The 26,837-nt window shown below is 41.1% G+C and overlaps 1 long non-coding RNA gene and 1 pseudogene across 1 annotated transcript; both read left to right on the forward strand.

Moving 5' to 3' along the window:
- The first annotated feature begins 425 nt into the window (after nt 1–425).
- On the forward strand, nt 426–9,562 carry LOC150039507 (uncharacterized). Its single transcript, XR_016534347.1, has 4 exons — nt 426–483; nt 1,603–1,656; nt 7,623–7,676; nt 9,514–9,562. It is a non-coding gene; the product is annotated as an uncharacterized LOC150039507 (long non-coding RNA).
- A 5,033-nt stretch (nt 9,563–14,595) lies between these two features.
- On the forward strand, nt 14,596–15,907 carry LOC150039508 (26S proteasome regulatory subunit 4 pseudogene; annotated as a pseudogene).
- The last annotated feature ends 10,930 nt before the right edge of the window (nt 15,908–26,837 follow it).

The following is a 26,837-nucleotide window of genomic DNA, read 5'->3' on the forward strand; positions in this document are numbered from 1 at the left end:
ATGGGAATAACTGTAGTTACTTGGAAAAACTGGAGGTTTTGATTAGATGTGAGGAAGGTCATGGATAGTCGATGAGCCCGCCTTCCCCTTAGTGATTTGAGGCCAAATATCTTTGGTGGCTTGGTGAGTAATGTGGTTGTTTTCTCTTTTGGAGATGACCTTGCACCTGTTCTCCTTAATGACACACTGATCTAGAAACACACTCACTCCCAGAATGCCAGTCATGCTAACTGTCATTTTTGTGTCATCAAGTGTATTTCTTCATGGTCTGAAACCATAAGTTTGTATTTATTTCAAATCAACGTGAGAAGAGAACCAGTTATAGGGAAAACAGTGCATGAATGTAGGACCTGCATCAGAATTTGACCCAGAATTTGAACTCTTCCGTATTCATGTGATATGTGACCATAGGTGTTTTTGTTACTTTAGCACAACTGCACATGATCCTTGTCCAGCACCTGATGATGGCAATGTGACAGAAAGGTAAGATATAAACCAAGACAAGTGTAGAGGTGGAAGTTTATGTTCATATTATATATATATATATATATATATATGTACAGACACATGTAGTCATAAGTATGCACATACACATGGCTGGAGCTGAGCACTTGGACACAAAGAAACACCAACACCATGAAAGGACTGGTGGCAGGCGTGATGCAGCATATGGCAGAAAGTAAAGATCCTGTGTTGGAACACCACTGCTGCTAGGAAAATGAAAGAAGCATACATCAGGAAGGGTCAGCCTGTCACACATGCCTCTCACATGGCTGTGTGGTGAGTGGAAGTTGGATGTGATCCCATTTAGAAGCCTGCTTGGGAAGGCACTTATCTCAAGCCGTATCATTTTTATTCCAATTAAATGGTGACCGAATTCACTTATCTTCTGATTTTAGCTACTAATATGTATGGTGTCATATGAAGTAGCAATATGACAAGAGCAGTGAAAATCGATTGGTTCATATGTAATCAGTTTTTTGACTGAAAATTTATGCTAAAGAAAGAATCCTTTGTGGAGCAAAGTCGAGGATCACACATAAGCTCTTCTTTAACCAGTCCTAGGTCATCTTGTGAGCCTGTCTGCCTAATTCCACATTATGGTGAGATTTTTATGAATATGACGATACTTTTTCTTCCTATGGCATTTTGTCATCAGAGTCATGTAGTTTGGTTTCTCTTCAGATTGTATAAATCTCTCACTTTTTAATAAAGATATTTTTATAATACTATTTTCTGAGGTCCTCATTGCTAGCCTATAAAGTCCTATTGTAGTAAAAATAAGAAGTTCAACAATACATCTTTCGGCATTTTGCTGCTGTTGTTAATCCATGGTCTCAAGGTACTCTGAGCTCTCCTGGAATGATCTTTCTTCTCCTGCGTTCAGTGTGCATTGATTACAGGCATGCAGAACTATAACCAGGTTGAAATCTTCTGTCTTCACAGGCCTGATATGATCAATTAGAATCATTTTCTAGAACAGATGACATGGTAGATTGCTACGTGTAAAGTTTAGAAGATCAGCTTGCTAGTTAAACATTAATTATACCTAACTTGACCCAAACTGACATGGTTTCTTTTGCATTCCTTTTTATTCTTTAGCAAAACTGAAGTAGAAACCAAAAGAGTACCTACAAGTGGATTACCAATTAAAATGTAAGATAGAAAGTACAGTGTGTGTGTGTGTGTGTGTGTGTGTGTGTGTGTGTGTGTGTGTGTGTGTGAAGAAGCAAACACGGAGATCACTGTATTGGCATCCAAGTGTCCATAGATTTCTTTCAACACTGTTCTTAAAGTCTTCTCACAATTAAGATTTTTTTAAAGAATTATTCTTTATTTTTCAAAGAATTTTATTTTGAAAAGGTATACAGACTTGTTTATTTGCCTCATATTCAGAACAAAAAGAGCAAGGGCCCCACCCACTGATGCTGGCTGAGATGGAAGTGTAGCATTCCTGCCATTCTTACTGGCCCACAGCAATGGGAGAAAAGCCTGCTGTCAGGAGCAATAGCTCCTTAGTGTTCTGAGGCATGTAGTGGCATAGGCTTTCTCATGTTTTCTGGGGTTCCGTGTCTTCACACTTGGTTATTTTTAAATTAGCTGCACTGCTCCAGAAGCAATCAGAGGAACAATACTGGATCAAGTGTTGGGAGTCCTCATTTATCCATCTGCTCATCTGATTCGGGTTCTACCAAAGTATTTTATTGCTGTTCTTTTGCTCTCAGAAACACATATGAGTCTGGATCTAGTTTGGTAACTGCCCTCTAGAGGTCCACCTTCTGTAAGTTGGGAGGCATGTGCTTTAAGGTGACATTTTTAAGATAAATGTCCTTGTGAGCCATGTGCTCTTTGGTGAAGGGAAATTCCTCTGGAGAAAGGCTGCAAGGTTCCCCTTCAGGATCCTGTCTTCTCCTTCTCTAGAATGTGAGGGAAAAACTTCTCTATCATTGTGAGTCAATACTGCAAGCAGCTGCTAAGGACATAACGGATTCTCTCCATCTCCATTTGACGTATACTAACCTTCAGATCTCCCTTTTTGACTCTTTTGAGATTTTCTTCCATGTGATCCAGCTGTTCTGTGATGCCTTCTACAAGGCATCCGGAAGTTCAGGAGCAAAGTTTGCATCCTCCAGGCCTGCTCCAGCCTTTCCATGAGCTCTGCAAGAGTTAGGACCACCTCCTCACTGAGTCTTGCCCTATGAAATCCAGTTCCTCTGTCATCTTCTCTGAAACCAGGAACCTCACCTCCCGCCATCCAACTCCCCCACTCCTGCACCAAGATTTTGTTTTTAACTTTAGACTCTAGATATATTTATGACTATTTTCCCCACATATTTATATATCTTAGTTTACTCTAGAAGATGACAAGACAGCTTCCCCCCAGTAAAACCCTGTCCTAGGTAAATTTGCTTTACTTAGGTAGCAAGAGGATAACATTAAACATGGAAGCTTTAATTTGTGGCACTGAATGATGGCCTAAACAGGGCACCCTTCAGAAGGCACAATTAATGACCCACCTAGCTTTTCAGCAATACAAGCATGTTGAGGTCTTCCAGCCCATTTGCTTGACATTCATGCTTTATGCCTTGAAGCTTCTTTGTAATGGCATGGAGTTCACACAGATCATTTGACTTTTTTTTCTCCCACAAAAATATCAACTCTTTTAGAATTTGTGGTTTCAAAGCTTGCATCATACAAAGCATAGTGACAACCTGTTTCAAGAAGCACTCCCCCAAAATGCTTGAAAGGATCAGTTATGGTAACACCAACATCTCCATCCAAAATTACTTTGCCTTCTTCAACAATGATGTAAGTTTTGTCCGCAATGAGACAAAAAAGGACAATCTTCTTCCTTTTCTTGCTTTATTCTGGTGTGGAGAATTTTTAAACTTCCATGTCATAGAAAATGTGACACACTTCAGCAACTTGCACTCTAGAGGCCATCTTGGCTGGGGTGGTCACAGGGACTGGAAGGGCTGGGAAGGGAGACGGCCAGTGTCTAGACTTCAGAGCATTTTCCTCACTGAAGCAGGACAGACTATTCCTCTGTCTTTGGTTTGAGATAGGATATGTGTAGCAAGTCATTTAAGTGTCTAGCATGGGCAAGTTCTTGGGTCCAATCCTCATTACAATGCAAGAGAAAGACAATTGGACAAAGGGAAGACATAAAGGATGAAGACACAGAAGAAAAAGAGTAGGGGGAGAGAGTGGCAGGAAGAGGAGAAGAAGGGGGAGGAGGGAAGGGGGGAGTGATTTTCTTCTTGAGGGAATCATCATTCCTACATTTGTCACTTAGATACTTCATGTGGACTCTCTCAGGGAGATTAAAGTTCTCTTAAGTTTTACAAAGCAGTAGTGATTTAATTATTTTATTTGGAGGTAATAGGATGTAGGAGGCTCCACTGTTTTCTGAAGACTCTTTAGCAGAAAACAATGAAACTAAAATCCTAGAAGTATTCATTATCCTGCCAGAGTGCTTCTGCTATGGTGCTTCTACCAAGTGAAGTGAGGGCCACAATTCTAATCCCAAGGATCGAGCTCCTGCCTCAGGACTATGGTTTCTGAATCCTATCTGAGACAGAAGCTTCAAGATGATGCTGAAGAATGGATGAGATGAAGGAATCAGCAAACTGGGTGGATTGAGGGCATTTACACCTCCAAACTGCAGCTGATTGAAAAGATAAATCAATGTTGTCACTGACATTTGATTTGATTGTGAATGCCACAGCTCAAGTCTTGAGTCATCTCACTTTACAGTTAATATATTTCATTAAAAAATTATCAAGTATCACTGGGTGCCATTGGCTGACCCCTGCAATCCTAGCTATTCAGGAGGCTGAGATTTGAGGACTGCAGTTCAAAGTCACCAAAGCACAAAACTCCAGGAGACTCTAATTAATCATCAGAAAACTGGAGTGCAGCTATGGCTCCAGGAGCATAGCACAAGCTTTGAGCTGAAGACTTCTGGGAGAGCAGCCAAGCCCTGAGTATAAGACTCTGGACCAACGCCCACCGCATTCTCCCCAAAAATCAAGTATCAAGCCAGGTGAAGGAAAAAGAAAGAAAGAAAAAAGACAGACAGAGAGAGACAGATAGAGACAGACAGAGAGACAGAGACAGAGAGATGGAGAAACGGAGGGAAGAAGGAAGGATGGAAGGAAGGGAGTGAAACTAAGAAAGAAAGGAAATAAAAGAAAAAAATAAACAACTGGTCTGAGTGGGTGGTCTACTATTAGATTGCCTATCTAGCACACAGGAAACCCTAGGTTTGATTCCTAGGTACTACATGCACATAGAAAAACTCAGAAGTGCTGCTATAGTGGTAGGTTGTGATAGAGTGATAGATTGCAACAGCTCAAGGACAGTGCCCACACCCTGAGTTCAAGACCCAGGACTAGAAGGACAAAACCAACTAAACAAAGCAAAACAGCAGAAAAACTCAATGTTCAGTGTTTCATCTCTGTGAAGACATATCAAGACTTTATAGGGCTGTGAGAGAAGCTCCATCAGGAATGATGAAGGAACTTGTGAAGGCCTGGGGCACCCACCTAACATAGAGACAACACTACCTGAGAGGGAAGAGCACTTGTAGGATTCTTAGCTTCACTGAACTTTCTGAAGGCACCTCTGCTTCCTGCCTACCACTACCTCATGCTGTTCCAAATGCGATTGTCTTTATTTAGCCACCCCAAGAAGAGTCTTATATCTAAACAAATGATAAATTCCAGGAGACAGGAGACTCACCTAAGAATTCTCCATGTGTGTGTTTTTATACATACATATATATATATATATATATATATATATATAGGCACTGCTTTGCTGAAATTATGGAATCATGTATACTATGTACCTCATGAATACTATACACCTGGTACTTTTTACCTCAGTCAAGGTAGACGACACAAATTCTGGGCAATGCTGTCTCATGCCTGTAATGGTCAGTACTGTTGAGATCTCATGAAGACCATGGTTCAAAGACAGCATAGGCAGGAAATGTATGAGATTGTGATTTCCATTTAACTTGCAAAAAGCTGAAAGTATGGCTCAAGTGGTAGAGTACCAGAATTGATAGAGAAACCTAAGGAAGAGCAACCAATCCCTAAGATGAAGCCCTAGTAGTTTCAGCACAAAAATATTCCAAAAAGAAGTTAACCTCCTTAGCAAAGACAAGTACAGGTTGAAGTGAAAGGATGGAAAAAGGTATTCCCAGAATGGAGCTGAAAAGGAAGAAAATGAAAATGTATTTCTATGTAACAAAGAAAACTTGAAAATAATACAAGATGAAAGTGACTTCATGTGGCTAAAGATACTGCAATGATTAGCAACAAAAAGGCAGCTAAGCCTCAATGCACCCAATTTCACACAACAGACACCGCTGCACATAAATGAGGAGATGGATCCCAACCATGCTAGATCCTCTCTATAGAATCCACAACCGATTCAACCGATGACATATAGCCAATGGAAGCACATATCTGCCTATTATTCCACTCAACAGTCACAGAATAAGTATCATCCCAGCACTCCCCAAGCTTTCTCCAAAGGAAATATTTACAGCACAAAGGCAGAATTGTTCTTTTCCTTCTCTATTACAATGTAATTATACAAATGGTTTTCTTTGTAGAGTATAAAGGAAGTCTTAATAGATACACATAAGAAATGATTGGGGGAGCTCTGTTTAGTCTTTTGAAGAAATGCCATACTGCTTTCCATAGTGGTTGAACGAATTTGAACTCCCACCAACAGTGGAGTAATGATCCCTCCTGTCCACATCCTCTCCAGCATCTGTTGTTATTAGATTTCTCAATCACGGCCATTCTAACTGGAGTGAGGTGGAACCTTAGAGTTGTTTTGATTTGCATTTCTTTTATGGCCAGAGATGTCGAGCATTTCTTCATGTGTCCATAGGCCATTCATATTTCTTCTTCAGAGAAGACTCTTAAGTCTTTGGTTCGTCTGTTTACTAGATGGTTGTTTCTTTGGAGATTAGTTTTGAAGTGATTCATTTTATTTGAGCTGTTGATACATTTTAGATGTGAGGCCTTTGTCTGTTGTATGGTTAGTGAAGATCTTCTCCCACTCTGTAGGTTGTCTAGTTAATTTTCTAGCTATGTCCTTTGCCATACAGAAGCTCTGCAGTTTAACGCAGTCCTACTTATCTAGACATAGAGCTCCCCTATGATCCAGCAATTCCACTACTTGGCATCTACCCAATCGTCCAGAAACAAGGACATACTAAAGCCACTAGCACAACGATGTTCATTGCAGCACTAGTTACCATAGCAAAGAATGGAACCAACCCAGATGCCCCTCAGTTGATGAGTGGATCAACAAGATGTGGTATTTATATACAGAATGGAATTCTATGCTGCTGTCAGGAAGAACAACATCGCCCCATTTGGAAGGAAATGGAAACACTTAGAAAAAATCATATTAAGTGAAGTAAGTTAGACTCAAAGGAACATAGGCTCTATGGTGTCCCTCATTTGTCATAATCAGTAGAAACCTTGAGCTCCCCTAGCAGAGATATACAATAGAACAAAACCTAGATACATAATCCCATGTCGTATGACACTAAATGAAAGGACCTCCAGGATATAGAAACAAAAGCCATATAATGAGTGATTGTTGTCCTTAATGTACTGTTATCTCTCATCTCTTTTTCCGTCCCTTGGTTATCTCATATTGTTACAGTATTTCACCTTGTTATCTGATATATTGTATATACGTATATTTGGTTATTTGAAAACAGATAGGGAAGGGGGGAAAACAAGATAATGTTCCGGGGAGAGGGGAGCGAAATGGGGACCAAGACATGAGAAAGGGTATCAATGTATGTGAAGTGATGCACCTTCAATCTGGTGAATATAATGTAACCCTTCTATTAATTACAAAAAATATATGGGAAAAAAGAAATGATTGTATTACTGCATGCTCTCATCCCATGATGGAATTCCAGTAGAAATAGACAGCTAGATAAACTACAGAATATATTGAAATACATAGAATTAGAACAAAACATTTTTGAACGGTTGGTTGATGGTTATTGGAGAAATATGGGGGGATATGTAATCAAGTCTAGAAGATACCTGACAATGTGTTTTGTTTTCATCCTGTAGCGATATCTTGTCTGATACCACAACAAAACGTGATGAACTTAACAACAATGAAGGGTATGTTCTGAACATATATGCACCACTCACCTAGGTATACTTATAGATATTAACATGAATGTAGGTACAGACACACATGAAAGTATAGTCAAAGAAAGGAAAGTGATTTAGATTAGAGAACTTTCTTGGAAGTATTGATGACAATACAGGATTTTTGATATTTTTCTAAGATGCATTGGATGTAATATCTGCAGCTACCTTTCTAAAACCTTAGCTGTCTTAAGAATAAATATCAAGAATTCTTATTATTCCTAATCTATTGTAGTGGCCAAAGCCAATTCAGTGTTTTGATGGAAGCCCCAGCAGGGTAAGAAACTACTCTGCAGATGCTCCATTATCTCCAGCTAGAGGATACAACACCAGCATTGATCCTCCTCCTCCTACACCACCACCTCCTCCTCCTCCTCCTCTTCCTCCTCCTCTTCCTCCTTCTTCTTCCTCTTTCTCTCTCTCTTTCCCTCCCTCCCCCCTCCCTCCCCCCTCTCTCTCTCCCCCTCCCTCCCCCTCTCTCTCTCCCTCTCTCCCTCCCTCCCTCCCCCCTCCTCTCTCTCTCTCTCTCTCTCTCTCTCTCTCTCTCTCTCTCTCTCTCTCTCTCTCTCTCTCCCTCCCTCCCCCCCTCTCTCTCTCAGAATGAGAAAAGACTAGTTTTAATTTGAAATATGATTTCCTATAACGGCTCACCTCCAAATGTAAGACCCCCGACTCAGCGGGACGTCTTCCAGACGGAGCCCCCTTCCCAAGGAACAGCGAGTCCACGCAGTCGGATGCAAACAGCAAGAGGTTTATTCGGGTACATGGGCGCCCGGGGCGACAAAGTCTCCCTGAAGACTTGTGCGCCAAGGCTGGGGAGAGGGGAGTATTTATGGGTAGCTGAAGCGGGGTTACAGAAGCAGAAGCATGGTTACAGTGTAGGGATTGGTTAATTCAAATAAGGCGGGGGGTTTATTCTAGGCAGTAGTGGAATTTTCCTTTTTGGCTAGAGAAGGGCTTACGTGTCCTTCTTCTGGTCATAACATGTTTTTCACATGCTCCTTATCTTACTCCTTATCCTGTTTATACAATTTCAGATCTCGGTCACCCTGACCGTGAGCATCTTGCTGGTTATTTTTCAATTTCTTTTTATAGCTAAACAGCAGCTGCTACACAAAATGGAGTCACTTCTGCTATCCTGGGAAATACAGTTAAGGCTATACACTTCTCACAAGGTGTATTTCAAGCCTTAAACAAAATTCTGCCGAACTACCTGTCAGATGTGTATATCAAGAGATGATGATGAAGACAGGAGAATCTTTTTGGGCCCGTGTTTATCCCCGATGTATCTCATTTCATTGCTCTGGGAATTGGGTTGGCCAATATATAATGACTTGACTAGGTTTCCAGTTGTTCATGGAGAACTGACAGCTGAGGACAGGCCCCTCATATCGTATGTGCTTTATTTAGTGGATGAAAAGTCTCTTACCATCAAGTCAGGGTTAGAATTTTATGTGAAAGGTAAATATTACACTAAAGATTCAAAACTTGGTGTATGGTATATGTATGTTTGTTTCCTCATATATTCTGGATGTGAAGGTGAAAAACTCATGAAACATAAATGTAAATATTTTAGTTGTTTATTAAAAGCATTTCATTATAAAACTGGTGTAGAATATCCCTTTAAATTGATATTATACAGGACTTTGGCTTTGGTTCAACTTGTACAATGCATGTACTTTTGTTTGGATTTGCACCAAAGTTTCGGTTCCTAAGACCAACAGATTACTATTTTCCTAAAAAGGTAAAAAAGCCATATCAAGAGAGACAAAATGTGACTGATTTTATTTTTATTCACATTTTACAGCAACCACATGAAGAAAATTGCAAATAAAATTCTACTGTCTCTATCATTCAGGTGGGTAAGACTGTAGAAATACAAACAATGAAGTATGTATATAAAATATAACATCAATATTTGAAGTGAAAAGAATCTAAGAAAGTCCAAACTGAGCAACAAGAGTTTCTACTGTTAAGATGTTGAAAAATAACCCGTGTGTGTCTTCATTCTATAAGCCAATTGATCTTGGAAAATTGTCTTAAGCTGGTCTTATAACTCAGAAAAAAATGGCATTTAAGCAAGTCAATGTAATGACATATGGCTATGTGTTTTTCTACTCATGAAAGTAAGTAAATATAAGTTGGGTGCTGGTGGCTCACATCTCTAATCCTTGCTGAAAGCTGAGGATTACCACTGGAAGCCAGCTTGGACAGGAAAGTTCTTGAGATTCTTATCTCAAATAAATGACCCAGAAAAAGCCAGAAGTGGCATTTTGGCTCAAGTGAGTTTTCTAGTCTTGAGCAAAACAGCTCAGGGACAGCACCTAGAGTACAAGGCTCAGGAATGGAAAAGGAAGAAGGAAAGACAGGAATACTGGAAGAATGAGAGGAGGGGTGTGAGGGAGAGGGAGAGGGAGATTGCGAGGGGGAGGGTGTGGGAGAGGGAGAGGGAGTGCAAGGAAGGAAGGAGGGAAGCAAGGAAGGAAGGAAAGTAGGAAAGAAGGAAAGAGGGAAAAGTATGGAGGGAGTGAGGAAAGAAGGAAAGCAAAAAGAAAGGAAAGAATAACAACGAAGTGTTAAACTTTTGAAAGTATAGGTTGTATTCTAATAACTCCCTTATTTATGTGATTCCTCCATTCTGGAAACACGTTCCTTAGGCTTCCACTCTACATATGAGAATAATTTTATACTGTGCCTTAGAGTACATAAAAATTAATAGTATTTTCATTTGAGATTCAGTTTTAAAGACTTTGAAATCTTCTCAATTCATCGTCATAACGACATAAACGATACAATCAACCAATGGGTAGTTCGTTTAAAATATGTGACAGAAAGGCTTCAAAGCACTTAGAGTTCAATTCCATAAATATGTATGGAATTGAATTCTTTTTCATGTGTCCATAGCTGCGCAAGGAGTACCCCCAAATAAATAATCATATACATGTTAAAATCCTCAATAAAAATCTTAGGATCCAAGTGGGCATTAGTCGTTTTAGGGCCTCATGCTTCCTGGACAGGCATTTTACTGACTGAACTAGACTTCTAGCCCTTCCTACTTTCTTATTTCTGAGATAAGGTTTGGCTTTTTGCTCTGACTGGCCTGGATTTCAGTAGGAAGACTGAAGTTGCCTTACTGACCTGGCTGGGACAAGAGGCTCACATCATCACACCTAGCTTGTCTTGTTGAAGTGGGTTTGTGGAATTTCTTTGCTGGGGCTGGCCTTGACCTGGTATCCTCCTCAGTCTCATGAGTAGCTAATATCATAGCTGTGAACCACCACACACAGGCAGGTAGTCCTTCAGGTCAGTTATGCCTTCACTGAGCTTTAACTATTACAGTCTGATAAAGATTCAGATTGATGACTTTTTATGTGCTAAAAGAAACTGATAGATTCATCTTCAGAATTTATCAATATTTAAAGAGTTTATACCGACAGACTAGTCATTTCATTTCCATTTTTGTTCTAGCTTGCAGTTATTGTATGGTTTCTACATACCCTCCAATATACTGTTTAGGAGGGAATGTTGTTCACTATTCAGTGCTTCTATTGGATAAAAAACTGAATAATGTTTTTAGATAGGAATGCACTAATTCTTCATACCACTGGCCACTATAATCTTAAATAATGTCTTTTTAGCATCTGACATATAGTTTTAGGAATTGTTGAAACGTGGTGCCAAACTCTCATTGTCTTTATTTATTTTAGGATTTTGGCAATACTACTGATTTTTGTCGATCTTGGTCTAATGGTAACAGATATTATAGTTACGACCAGCAAACTACATATTCCATTAGAGTACAGAACACTTTCCCTTGCGATTGCTATATTTTTCCTTTTGGATGTTGTTCTACAAGTATTTGTGAAAGGGTAAGTTTTATTCTCTCTGAAGCCTAAATCTGAAGAACCCTACTGAGACTGACTCCTCCACCAAGTAGCTCAGGCTCACTATTTCCCTTAACTGTGTGCTTGAAACTCCCATTTGTCTCCTTGATTTACATAAAATAACATTTATTTGCCAGTCCTGGTGCTTGAACTCAGGGCCTGAGCGCTGTCCTTGGACATTTCTCAAGGCTAAAGAACTACCACTTGAGCCACAGCACCACTCCCAGTGTTTTTCTATATATGTGGTGCCAAGGAATTGCACCAGGTTCTTGGTGCATGATAGCAAACATTCTACTAGGACAAACTCCCAGCCAAATTTTTTTCAGGATACTAAATTAATTAGAAGATCAATCCAAACAAATGTGTGCCTCTTGAAAAGCATTCTTGAAGCCAAGGCCCAAACCCAGATTTTCATTGAATAGCTTTAATTAGTTTTATATTGCTTGAGACACTCTCATGGAGTAGTTGAGAAAAGTCTTTGAACAGATAAAGCTTAAAGGGATTTACCAAAAGGGACCAGGTAATTAATATGTCAATGTGTATGTTAAGAAGGAGAAGTATGAGTGCCAGGAGTCTGTCTTAATGGTGGAATGCCTGCCAAGCATGCAGAAAGACCCAAGTTCAATTCCTCGGTTTCACATATAGAAAAAGCCAGATGTGGTCAAGTAGTAAAGCTCTAACCTTGAGAAAGTCCAAGGACAGTGTTCAGGCCCTGAGTTGAAGCACCAGGACTTGAGAAAAAAAAAGAAGAAGAATCTGGGCCCAGTGTCTCATGGCTGTAATCCTAGCTACTCAGGAAACTGAGATCTGTGAATCACAGTTCCAAGCCAGCCCAGGTGCTAAAGTCTGTGAGATTCCTATCTCCAGTTAACTACTAGAAAACCAGAAGTGTTTCTCTGGCTCAAGCGTTGCATGGTATCTTTGAGCTAAATAGCTCAGGGACAGTACCCAGTCCCAGAGTTCAAGCCCCATGACTGTTAAAAAATAGAAGGAGAAGTATATACTTGAGGTCTATAGATCAATACTTTGATTCTGACTGGAATTTCAAGTAACGTTTGATAGTATGTGTAATACTAGATACTGCACTCTAAATAGTCCTGAGTTCATTGAAAGGAAAAGTTTCAATGAAAGCATCTGCAGGTGATGTGGAGATTGCTTATCTCATTAGTGAGATGTAGCAAGAAAGAAATAGATTGCTTCCCTTTCCTGCTTGCTGGTTTTCTGAAAAGTAGGATGGGTGAGGCAAGCCTTGGGGATGGGCTGCTGGGCGAGTCAGGCACTGGGTTTCCTAGCCTCCCTTTCTCCAAGTCATTTCAGAAGGCAGTGTATGTTCTTTCCTGAGGACTTGTTCTCCTTCTTCTCTTGAGCTAAGCAGAGTTATTCACTGCCAGGTTAGTCTGATCCTGACAGACTGCCTCAGAGTGTGAAGATGCTTTTCCTGGAGGACTAGTGCTCACCTCTGCAGGAGTCAGTGGTGGACTGGTAGATGGATGTCTGTCTTTGTCCTTTTAAGGACACAGCAGCCCCTTGGGATTCCATTGTGGGTGCAAGGACAGATTATGAGGTCAGAAGCGCAGTTCCTACCCATCTCATATGATACTCACATATTGATCTGGGGATAGTATGATGTACTGAAATTGTTGCTCAACAGAACTGTACACTTGCACGTGTCTTCTTCCAACTCCATTGGAGAAGGCAGTGCATGCCTCTTGTCCAATGGCTGGGGTAGATGGCTTATTCATTAAGCTTTGATTGTCATCAGGTATGCAAGTATGTAATAATACAAATTTACTACTTGAATACCTTCCACCAGTATTATGTTTTCTCTTTCCCAAATCCAGTCCATCCATTTCATAGAATCTATTACAATAACAATTTTAATGAAGTTGAGTCAAGTACTTTTTGCTCTAAAGATTTTCCTCTATCCTCTTAAAGAAGATAACCATTTTTTTACTTTCTCTTACAGGAAAAAGCATTATTTTTCAGATTTCCTCAATATTACAGATGCTGCCATCACTCATTATTTTATTTATGGACATCACATACATATTCTTTAATGCTACATTTTTTAAAGATATCCAAAGGTAGGAAACCCATGACTTAACTGTCACACTTTTCTTTCAATTGTTCCTTAATTTGTACTTATTCTTGTCTTAAATTGTGTATATTGAACTGATCTCTGTTTAAGTTCTGAACCTGATACATTTTTTGAAAATAAAATATTAGGGATGATGACATGTATTGAGTGGTAGAGGCCTACTTAGCAAGTGTAAGAACCTGATTTCAAGGGACTGTAACACAAAAATGGAAGAACAAATGAAGGGAAAATGATACATTTTCATACCCTTGAGATCTAAAAACAGACAGCATTTAAAGCCAGTTAAAGGTGTCTACACTAAAGTACTTCCATTGGATATAGGAACTGGAACATCATTTTGAAATCCCCCCTTGATGATCTACTAATCTGCTTTTCCTAATATTGCAAGTGTATTGACTTGAACATGTATGAAGTTTCAGTGGCTCTAGTTATACTTCTCTAAAAAATAGCCGATGGAAACCAGGAAATCACGTATATGGCAACCCAGATAATGGATTTTTGCAATGGCAGTTTGGTAAAATGAAGAATGTTAAGGCAAAGTTAAAGCAGTAAGGGATTACTAAGTAATATGTGTATGGGTGTGGCTGTCTGTCTGTATCTGTGTCTGTGTCTGCCTCTGACTCTATCTCCCTTTCCCTAAATGAGATAGAAAAATACCAATGTACATTGGAGGGCTAATGTTAGGAGGCTTTTATCTATATTCATTAGAAGTCAACGAAATATATTCTTTCTTACCAAAGTTTCTGAGAGGTCCAGTGTGATCCCCAAGTAAATATTGCTTTGGCTAGGGTTTGGATCTTGAAAATAACCTCAATCAATATGGTCCTTCAATGGGCAACCTCAACACCACTTGAGACCTTGCTAGCAAGACAACACTTGAGGTAGCAGCTACAGTAGCTGAATCAAGATGGATCAGAGTCAGAGTCATGGTCATGGCCAGAGGTAGCAAGAAGGATGATAAGGACAAGAAAAGGAAATATGAAGCACCTGTACCAACTAGAGTGGAGAAATAGAAGAAGAAAACGAAGTGACCAGATGCTGCCAGCAAACTGCCACTGGTGACACCTTACACTCAGTGTCGCTTGAAATAACTGAAGTTAGAGATAATTAAAGATTATCTTCTCATGGAAGAAGAATTTCTTAGAAATCAGGAACAAATGAAGCTATTAGAAGCAAAGCAAGAGGAGGAAAGATGGAAGGTGGATGACCTGGGGGGGACCCTGATGTCGGTAGGCACCTTGGAAGAGGATCACTGATGACATTTGTGCCATGGTGTCCACATCTGTGGGCTGTGAGCACTGTGTCATCATCCTTTCCATCCTGGACAAGAACCTGCTGGAACCAGGCTGCTCAGTCCTTCTCAACCACAAAGTGTATGCGGTGATAGGGATGCTAATGGATGACACGGTCCCCCTGGTCACAGTGATGAAGGTGGAGAGGCTCCCCAGGAGACATATGCAGATATGGGTGGCTTAGACAACAAAATCCAGTATATTAAGGAATCTGAGGAATTGCCTCTCACTCATCCTGAATATTATGAAGAGATTTGTATAAAACACCCCTCATTCTCTATAGGCCACCTGGCACAGGTAAAACTGTTGGCTAAAGCAGTAGGAAATGAAACATTGGCCACTTTCTTGAGAGTGGTGGGCTCACAACTTATTCAAAAGCACCTAGGCAACGGGCCCCTACTTGTATGGGAATTGTTTCAAGTTGCAGAAGAACACGAACCATCCATTGTGTTTATTGATTAAATTGATGTCATTGGCACCAGAATGTAAGATTTGGACTCTGGAGGTGAGGAGAGAAGTTCAGAGAACCATGTTGGTGCTGTTAAGCCACTTGAATCGTTTTGATTCAAGGGGGGATGTGAAAGTGATCATGGCCCCAAACCAGATAGAAACTTTGGATCCAGCACTGATCAGACCAGGCTTCATTGACAGCAAGTATGAGTTCCCCCTGCCAGATGAGAAAAAAAATAAGCTCACCTTCCACATTCATAAAAGCATGACTGTCCTGGCAGACAACGTGACTCTAGATGACTTTATCAGGGCAAAGATGATCTCTCTGGGGCCAACAATAAGGCAATCTGTACGGAAGCTGGGCTGATGGCCTTGAGGGAACGCAGAATGAAAGTAACAAATGTAGACTTCAAAAAATGTAAAGAAAACCTTGTTTATTCAAAACAAGAAGGCACACCTGAGGGGCTCTATCTCTAGGAACCACAACTGCCTCAGGAAAGTGATGGGAGTTTTCCTGGCTCTCCACTGGGAAGCCATTAGTGCCTGCCCAGTGGAAACCATGGGTCAGATGATTTTACTAAAAATTCCCCTTTGTCTTAGGAAACGTGGTTTGTAGGTCTCACATCTGGCAATCTCTGTTGTCTATGCTGTGCAGCACTCTGCTTCCCAATAAAGTGCGTTTTTCAGAAAGAAAGATAGAAAGAATGGAGGAAGGAAAGAAAGAAGGAAGGAAGGAAGGACAGACGGACAGAAAGGAGGAACGGAAGGAAGAAAAGAAGAAAGAGAGAGAGAGACAGAGAGAGAGAGAAAGAAGAAAGGAAGAAAGAAAGAAAGAAAGAAAGAAGGAAATAAAGAAAGAAGGAAAAAGAGAAAGAAAAGATTAAAGAAAGAAAGAACACATCAGCCTCCACCCTAGACCACTTAATTGGAAACTCTGGGATCTGTGAACCATGGTTGAAGCAGTTCTGCCAAATGAATCTTGTTGGACATGACCACACCTTTGTGTTTCTGAATGGAAGAGAAACACCAGCCAGTATGGTTGGGAAGTATTGCAACCTGTTCCCTGCCTGATATGCATGTACTAGCTGTAAGGGGGCCTCTGTTAAGAAAAGGAATAACACCAATGTACAAACAATCAAAGTTCATTTGGGGGGGGAAGATGAAAACTAAAGTAGTCTATAAATCTGAATGAACTCGTTACTGTTTGTCCAGACAGTAATTTCTCAATCTTAGCATTACTGATATTTTGAGAAGATAGTTATTACTTGGGTAGGGAAGAGAGGACAAAAACATCCTATCATTCTTCTTAGATTCATATTTATTGTAGAGTGTTTAGCAGCAGTCCTAGATGTGATTAGTACCTGCATCCATTTGGTTGTGACCACCAAGTATGTCCATATGTTACCCAGTGTCCTCTGGGATGAGGGGTATAGCTGACTGTTAGAGCACTAGAGCAGAACGTGGAGGCCATGGGGGTGGTGCAGAGCAATGTAACATATGTACACAGATTTAAACGTATATATTGATGAACTCTTCTCTTTCTGAACTAAAAGTATGTATCTATAAATTTTTAGAATGATTGTATTCTTTCGGCTTCTGAGGCTGATAACACTTATGAGGATCTTTCACCTTGCAACTCAGAAAAGACATCTAGAAAAATTAATCAGAAGACTGGTAAGTGGGCAGGACATGTTTGCTTCCCATCCTTGTAAAAGTTTTAGGTAGCAATATCAAATTCTTTGTGGTTGACTTCTGTTTTACAGCTTCATCATTTTTGTTCCTCCCAGGTGTCTGGCAATAAGAGACGATATGCCAAGGATGGATTTGACCTAGATTTAACTTACATCACTGGTTTGTGAAACTTAACTGTTGATTGACTTCTCTTAATTATAGTACTGTTTTTTGAAACTTGTCATGTGATTGACTTATGTTTAATCCACATTTTCCTTTGAAGTAAGAATATTCCCTTTGATTTTCCCAGACCACAATGTTTTTTATCTAAGGCACATTGCTTTATGCTTTTTGTTTTTGATTTGTTACTACGTTGGCTTCTTTGGTGGTTCTGGGAAAAGAACTCAGTCTCTTGCTTGCTTGGGAGGCTCTCTTACTTCTGCCACACCACTAGCACTTTTTATGTAATTGTTATTTTCAAGGTAAGCTCTTGCTTTCTGTCCCAGCTTTTCTGAGCTACAGTTCTTCTACTTGTATGCCATTATACCAAGCCATTTATTGAGATGAAGTCTTTTCATGTTTCTCAGATCTTTGCCTCCTGAATAGCTGATTTCCAAGATTGAGCCAAAAATACCTAGCTTTTTTGCTTTCTCTCTCTTCTTTTTTGTTTCTCTTCTTTCTTCCTTTCTCTGTCTCGCTTACCTTCTCTTCTTTCTTCTTTCCTTCCTTCCTTTCCATACTCTCAAAGTATTTTTCTCAATGATTTCATAGGCTACTGTGTTATGGTAATAGATTGGTAGATTACATCTGGGCACAGGTAATCTCATTCATTTCAAACCAAGACTCCCTGGTGGTTAGACAGTAAATACGGTGCAATTTCAAGTGGCTCCATTAAAAATTCACTTATTATTTATTCAGTTTTGTTAGCTATCTAAGCATCCAAGAGAAAGAGACCTTAATCTTCTAAAATCCCAGAGAACAAGTTCATTATCCATGAGGTCAGGTTTGCTAAGGGAAGAGGGCTTCAAACACTAAGTTCCTGTTGAGCCTAAGGATATTATGATATTGCATAGCTTATTTATTTACTTTTGTATTGTATTGTCAGTCCTGGGGCTTGAACTCAGAACTTGATAACTGTCCTTGAGCTTCTTTTGCTCAAGGCTAGCACTTTACCAGTAGAGCCACACTGCCACTTCTGGTGTTTTCTCTTTATGTTGTCCTGAGGAATCCAACTCAGAGTGTTTTTACATGCAAGTCAAACGCTCTGCCACAAAATCACCTCCCTAGACCTCTATTGCTTCATCTTAATGCATCATCTTGGTTATGTCACTATCATATCAACTCTTCTTGTACTCTGAGAAAAGAACCTGGATAGATGTACAAATAATTTTTGTTATTATTGTTGTTCCCATCTGTACTGACTTTCCTAATAGGGATTCTTTTGCTTTCCAGACCGTCTTGTCGCCATGTCATTTCCATCCTCTGGGATACATACATTCTATAGGAATCCAATGCAGGTAAGCATATTTGTGCAGCACAGAGTGAACTCTATAGACTCAAGAGCTTAGTGTTGACCCAGGCAAAGCAGTGTTCTACCATTTTATTCTTTCTGGTGAAAAATCATAAAAGCATGGTATCAACTTGCTTTTGTTTATGCGAAGCCCTGGAGGTCCTACTGATTAGTAAGAGCACCATTTATTTATCTCAAGATAGAGTGGTTTGAACATTTGGATGGGGCTTAATGGAGTGGTTCCAATGATTAGGTACAGGACTGGCTACTTCACTGGGCTGATCTGGGCATCTCTGATCAGTTGCCGCTCCTCTGAGGACTAGCTAATCTGAATTGGCTTTTCTGATTGCCTCTCTGTTATTATGTCTCTTCTCCCAGGCAGCTAGATCTTGGGGACCATTGAGATGGCCTTAGGAACAGCAAGCAAATGAATGTAATTACATTAAGACTAAGTCTTCAAGTGAGTGTGAGTGGCCTTGAATTCATTAGCTAAGACAAAAATGAATTACATGAGCAGTCTGGATTCAAGGATCAGAAAATAGGCTCCATCACAGGAGGAGAGGAATTGTGTCCCCATATGTAGTCTTTCAGGGAGAAGAAAGCCATGTCTAAAAATATATATGTTCTTTCACATAGATTCCCTGATAATTAAATAAGGGAAATCCCACTTTTGGCTCTGTAAGTGACTAACTTAATTTTAAGCCCCTTGAAGCTCCTTACTAAGAAAGTACATAAAATTTTGGGTTACGGATATATGTACGTATGTATTCACATACAGTGAATTCCTGTAGTAATTCCTACTGTTTTTCCTTAATGAAATATAATTGGAGATCTGTGTATGGGTTCATATATAATGTATTTACATTCAGTGGTCAATGACAGGAAATGCTCTGATGGGTGATCACTCAGTGTGTGAACATCAATGAATGTACTTGAAGTAAGTTCCTGGAATTCTCAGCAGCTTCATCCCATAAGAGTACTGTTGTGTAAGCTGGGCATCAGTTATCCAAACATAGCCTCAGGACTAAAGGTCTCTTTCCCCACACAAGGCAAATAATAAATGCTCCACAACTCTTATGAGACAAGCGAGCAAGTCCTGGTAGTGGAGTGCTTTCCTAGTATGCATGAAGCCCTGGGTTCCATTCCTTGCTATCATATTCACAGAAAAAGCCAGAAGTGGTGCTGTAGCACAAGTGGTAGAGCCCTAGCCTTGAGAAAATCCAAGGAGAGTACCTGGCACTGAATTCAAGCCCCAGGATTGGTAAAAAAAAAAAAAATAGTGTAAGAGAAAATGCAGCAGGCCCCCAGCACAGGTAGCCGCAGCCCCCGCCCCCGCCCCGCCCCCCCCCCCCGCGGAGGGCACAAGGGGCGTGGCCCGGGGATGGGGCGTGGTTTGGGAGTCCCGGGGTGGGGGAGCCCGGGAATTCCCTCCTCCTGAAGTCAGGCTTCCCGGGCCGGCTCCACAGTCCTGGCTGCAGCCTGCCGCCCCGCGCCCCATGCCTAGCGCCCCACGCCTCGCGCCCTCACGCCTAGGAGGTGGTCGGGGGGGAGGAGGGAGAGCAGGAGGGCCTCGGCGGGCGTCTGCTCCGCCCGCTGCCCCCTCTCCGTCCGGGCCAGAGCCTCAGCCACAGCAACCCCTGCGAGCACGGCTGGAGGGCAGGTAAGGACCCCTGCGTGGCACGGCGGGCCTGGACTGCCGACCCCGCTCCAGCGGCGCTAGGCCCGGGCGCCCTGCTCTGGGAAGGCTACTCCGCGATCGCCGCTCTCCACCGGCCCGGAGTTGGGAAGTTGGGGAGAAACTTCTCCCCTCCCCCGGCCCGGTGGGCGCGTGTCCTCTGCCCGCGCTACCTGCTCGCCCTGGCCGCGGTCCCCGCCCCACCCCGGGCTTCCCAGTCCCTGCCCGTGTCCTCCAGGTCGTCTTGTGCCCACCCGACGAGGTGTGCGTGTTGGTGGGGGAGGGAGGTTGGGTGGGAAATGTGTGTGTGTGAGTGGGGGGGGCGCGTTGAGCCTTCATTCGGATCCCCGAGCCCGATCAGGGGTCGCGGGGAGCGGCTCCTTTCTGCCCTGGAGAGTGGACGGAGGTCCGCGGGCCGCCGGGCTCAGGGGGCCACTGAGCCGGGCTGGGAGGACCTGGGCGCGGGGACGAGCAGGGGTGGGGGGAGCTCCGGGCGGCCCGGGTTTGATAGAAAACCGCAACCTGTGTGAAGTTTTCCTTTGTTTTGCCTGGGGGGTGGGGAGATCCACCCTTCCGCGACCACTCATGGGGCACCGGGCCGCTCCGCCGCCTCCCCTTGCTTTCGGTTTCGGTCCACATGGGCTCAAGGAAATTTTGTTTTAAAAGTGTGTGTGTGTGTGTGTGTGTGTGTGTGTGTGTGTGTGTGTGTGTGTGTGTGTTTTCTTCTTGGTAATCGCTTCCAGCTTTTGCTTTATTGGGCAGAGTTGTTTTAAGGAGCTCCTGGAAAATCGTGTCTGGTTTGGAGGGATCGCTTTAGTTTTTGTTTTGTGAGTGGAGTGGGACGCGGCGCAGTTCAGCCTGGGTTATTTTCTGCAAAATTCATGGAACCAGTCATGGAATGACGTGCAGGCTGGTCACCTTGTAAGTTGCTCAGTGAAAAGTCTTCTAGGAGCACTGAAGCTAGCACATTCATGCCATTTAGTTTGTCTGCTGATGGGGGGAGGTTGTCATAGGTAATTTCAAGAATGTATGCCGTGGTCGTATAGACGTGCATGGTTGTGCTCAAAGTGTTTATACCATTCACTTCCTAAGAGTTAAATTACACACTTAGGAAAATACTGCTAAATGTGTGCATGTGACTGCATTTGCGAGAAAATACGTATTAAATCTAGGATATCAACCAACACAGTGCCTTGGCACACAGCAGACAGGAAACATTTTGAATGGAATAGGTAATAAAGGAATGTCTTGAACTAGAAGCCAGGGTTCTTCTGTTCTTCACATACATTCGTACATTATACTTTGAGACAAAGTTACATTTCACCAAGGCCAATTTTTTTAAAAAAAATTATGTGCGAACCCTGCCATATCAACATTTAGTTTTAGCAGAATTTTTAGACACTAGCTGAACCTCAGTGAAAAATTGATATGCTTGTTGAGGACACAGAGGGTCCTAAATTTAGAAAAAAAAATAAAACCCAAACCAATTGCTTTTGGTCGCAATCTTAAACACAAGACTGTTCATATACATGTTTCAAGGATAAAAGATGAAAGGGCTCCTAAAATATGTACTTAGTTATAACTACCGTAATATTATAATAACTGTAATTTTCCACTTAGTTTTGCTGCCTTCATAAACCACAAAATTGACTCCTTTCTGTTTGACCGAAAGTGAAATTACAGCTTTTATCTGTCTTCCTGGGATAGGTGGAATTTGTCTTATGGTTAGAGTATATATAATATTAATACATTGTTGGGGGAAAATGTCTAGTTCAGGAATCCTGAAACTGAAAAAAAAATCAGTGTTCATATAAATTAATTTGTATCTTATTGTATGTAGTAGTAAAAGAATAAATATACTAAAAGAAAAGCAGTGACTGAATAAGATACTTATTACCAATCCAACTTGTTTATTCATGGTTCATTTTCGTGGATCTTAGGTTATACATACTTTTTATATGAGTAATTTTTTTTCCTTAAAAATATAATTAGCTCTTACGTTGGGCACTGGTGGTGTAAGCCTTTGGTCCTAGCTAGTCAGAAGGATGAGACCTGAGGATCAGAGTTCAAAGCCAGCCAAGGCAGGAAATTCTGAGCAGACTCTTATCTCCAGTTAACCAGTAAAAGCAAGAAGTGGAGGCATGGTTCAAAAGGTAGAACACTACTCTTGAGTGAAAAAGCCAAGTGAGACCTTGCCTGAATTCAAGCCGTAGCAAAAAAAAAAAAACCCACACAAATATATTTAGGTCTTAATCTAGTCAATCGGTTCCGTGGACATCCCTTATTAGTCCAGTTAAGAAAGAAGCCTAGTAAAACATTTTGAAAAGCATTGTTAAGATTTGCTGTCTAGGAATATACATCTGTCTGTTAAAAGATACAATTTCAATGAAATTATGCCTTTATAAGTTAAATATTTGCTGTCTTGGAATGCAAACTTGGGTGGCAAGACTACATTAAGAAAAAAAAGTCTGCAGGAAACTTATTTCATCAACAGATAGGTTAGGAAGGAGAAGGCTGTGATTGCTATCTTGTTTCTGAAGTGGCAGGGTGTTTTTGTTTTTCCACCGTTTGTTTTTTAACCTAGTTGTGGTGCAGTGGAGTTGGCCTTTGTGTAATGCATTAAGCCGAATACCTCTTATCTGTGCTTTTCTGTATCTGGGCTTTATTTTAGGTGGAAGTTTTCTTTAAAGAATGTGTGTAATGTATATAAGATACTTGGATTAAGAACTAAGTGTTTGGTGATTGGATTTAGAACTTTGGTGGGGCTTTACTTTGCCTTAGGGGTAGACTTAAAAAAAAATGGTTGGGGTGGGGTAATGTATTGAGGGGTTACAGTTAGGCCCCGCAGGTAGTGGGTATATTACTTTTTGAATTTTGATACCTCTTCTCATGCTTTTCTCCCTCTTTTGCTCCCCAACCCCCTCCAAGTCATCTTGTTTTTCCCCCTTTCTTCCCTATTTCAAATAAATGCATACAGTAACAACAGGTTTATTTAATCTTAATTTTTATATACCACTTAGTGTGTATAATTGCCTTGAAAATGCTATGTACTCACTTCCAAATGTATAATAATTAGAGAATTTCAGAAAAGATATTTGCAATAAAGTTCTGGGTTCTTTTAGGATGATAATTCTTTGACTATTTTGAGAGTAGACACTAGGTTTACTTACTTTAAATGTAAGTGAAAAATAAAATAAATACTGTTGTGTTGTCAAATACCCTGTTTTTCAGAAAACTGGTCAATAAATCAACACGGCACTTTGGCATCACGGGAGTAATTTTTTTTTTACTTTTGTCCATTTTTAGTTTTCTAGAGCAGAATGCTTTTAGACCAATAAATCCAGCCTTACATTTGACATTTGACATTGATTGTTAGGAAATTCTGTGAAAAATAAGTTGTCATTACTTAAATTTTATGGAAGTGTATATCAGCGCAAGGAAGATATACATCTTCCTTCAAGGGATATGTTTCAGAAGGAAGCAAATGACTGTATGGTGTTAGAGTTTAAGAAATGCAGATGGAAAGACTTAGAAAAAAATCATATTAAGTGAAGTAAGCTAGACTCAAAGGAACTTAGGCTCAATGGTTTCCCTCATTCGTCATAATCAGTAGAAACCTTGGGCTCTCCTAGCAGAGATCTGCAATAGAGCAAAATCTTGATACATAAGGCCATATAATGTGAAGCTAATTGAAAGGACCTCCAGGATATTGAAACAAAAGCCATATAATGAATGATTGTTGTCTTTTTCTTTCTTTTTTCATATTTTTATTACAATTAATAGAAGGGTTACATTATATTCACCAGATAGAAGGTGCATTACTTCACAGACATGGATACCCTTTCTCATGTCTTGGTCCCCATTTCACTCCCCCCACCCCCATTCCTTCTTTTTTTAATGGTTGTTACTTTTGTGTTGCTTAAGAAGTTTGGGCCTACTGTCAGGCCACAAAGATGGTTTGAGTTTATTCAAAGAGCTTGATTATCTTACTACTTCATTCTGGTACTAGGGCTTAAACTCAGGGCTAGAGCTTTCATTTGGCTTTTAAACATTTTTTTATTGTTATTATTAAGGTCATGTACAGAGGGATATCTCACGTGTGTGTGTGTGTGTGTGTGTGTGTGTGTGTGTGTGTGTGTGTGTGTGCGCGTGCACATGCATGCGTACGCTGCTAGTGGAGCTTGAACTCAGGGTCTTGGCATGTCCACTAGCATTTTTGCTTAAGGCTGTGTAGGGAGCACAATAATGATACAGATAAGCTGAGATGCATAAAGGTGTTTATTTCTCCAGTGCTAGTTCCATAGTACCTTGTTCCATTACCATCCTGTAGGTGGCGCACCTCACCCACCCAATGCAAGGCTACCTAGCCTCCTCCTACCTGCCTGTCCCAGCCAGGGCCACTCACTTGGTCACACAGGTTGGCCTGCTACCACTTGATCCACAGCTTCACTTCTGGGGTTTTGCTTGTTAACAGGAGATAAGAGTTTTATGGACTTTTCTGCGTGGGCTGACTTTGACCTTGAATCCTCAGATCTCAGGCTCCTGAGTAGTTTAGGATGAGAGGCAGGAGCCATTGGTGCCCAGCTCAGAATTGAATACTTTGGAGTAGTTTTAAGTTCACAGTAAAATTAAAAGAAAATGACAGATACTTCCTATGTCCCTACACAGGCCCAGTCTCCCCCACAACCAACATTCCCTACAGAGGGGTACACTGTGAGAATCAGTGACACACACCTCCCACTGGCACCCATGTCTCCAGAGACTGCAGAGTGTGGCTTATTTGCCCTGTTGTGTCATATGTGCACTGTGGTCCTGGGCCCAGGCACAATGTCGTGTGCCAGTTGTGTTATGTTTCATCAGCAGTAATGCCAATGTTATACAATCCTTTTCTCCAATATAGATTTGGCCTAATGTCTCTACATTTTGTTCTATTTTAAATCTCTGCTAGGAGAGCCCAAGGTTTCTACTGATTATGACAAACGAGGGAGTCTATTGGGCCTATGTTCCTTGGTGTCTGGCTTACTTCACTTAATAGGATTTTTTCTAAGTCTTTCCATTTCCTTACAAATGGGGTGATGTCGTTCTTTCTGACAGCAGCATAGAATTCCATTGTGCATAAATACCACATCTTGTTGAGCTACTCATCAATTGAGGGATATCTGGGTTGGTTCCATATCTTTGCTACGGTAAATACTGCTGCAATGAACATCATTGTGCTATTGGATTTAGTATGCCCTTGTTTCTGGATGGTTGGGTAAATGCGAAGTAGTGGGATTGCTGGGTTATAGGGGAGCTCTATGTTTAGTCTTTTGAGGAACTGCCATACTGCTTTCCACTCCCACCAACAGTGTAGTAGTGATCCCTCCTGGCCATATCCCCTCCAGCATCTGTTGTTATTAGTTTTCTTGATCCTGGCCATTCTAACTGGAGTGAGGTGGAATCTTAGAGATGTTTTGATTTGCATTTCTTTTATGATCAGAGATGTCGAGCTTTTCTTCCTGTGTCTCTAGGCCATTTCTGTTTCTTCTTCAGAGAAGACTCTCTTTAAGTCTTTGGCCTGTCTAATTGTTACAACTGAGGGAAACCATGGAGCTTATTTTTCTTTGGGTCTGGCTTACTTCACTTAATATGATTTTTTTCCAAGTCTTTCCATTTCCTTACAGATGGGATGATGTCATTCCTTGCTCACACTTTATGAATGAATGAATGAAGGAAACACTTTCCCCTAATGACCTACAATACATAGTACCATGAAAGAGAGGTGCATCAGAACATCCCTGTCATTCAGCTTACCTTTTTCTTAGAAACATTTCATAAAGATTTCCATGTAGTTGAGAGTTGATCCTTCTGCAATAATATTGCTGGCCTCTGCAGACCAAATCAAGGGTATTCTGGATGCTCTGCCACTGACTTGATACAGGTAGCCATGTTAACAAAAGGGTATCACTCCAACATGACTCAAATTTCCTGTACCTGCCCATCTTGAATTCCCTTTGAGAGTTCAAGCCTATTTACTGGGACTGGAACCTGTGGAGAGTGAGATGGTATGGTTTGTGAGTGGTGGTGGGTGGAATACTAGCGTGGGAGGAGCAGGAAATTGGAGACCCTGGGGATGAGATTGTAGCATTTTCAGTTCCAAAGCTGTGCAGCCAGGATAGCTTTGTGAGCTCTGTGGGTGAACTCTATTATCTGGTTCTTCCTGGAAAATCCCTGTAGTTACAGAGCTGGCAGAGCAGCTCTTCCACCATTATTAAAGAAGCCAGAATTACATCTGTGTGTATGTGTGTGTGTTCCTCACATTAGTCACTGGTGAATGCTAATGGTCTTTCCAGTCTCAGGCCTTCAGAGAGGGGGTACAAATGTGTTTCTTGGTGACCCTTAGCAGTGTGGTAAACTAAGTGGTGGTGGGTCCTTTCTTGTCTCATGAGAATGTCCATCACTGGATGACTTGCAGTTGTTGGAAGCATCATTTTAATGATGATATATAAGGAATTATTACTATTTTGGGGTGTGTGTATGTGGCAATCTTGGGGCTTACTCAGGGTCAGAAC

The sequence above is a fragment of the Megascapheus bottae genome, unplaced genomic scaffold, assembly GCF_031878675.1.
Source record: "Megascapheus bottae isolate mThoBot1 unplaced genomic scaffold, mThoBot2.hap1 HAP1_SCAFFOLD_91, whole genome shotgun sequence".
Lineage (NCBI taxonomy): Eukaryota > Metazoa > Chordata > Mammalia > Rodentia > Geomyidae > Megascapheus > Megascapheus bottae.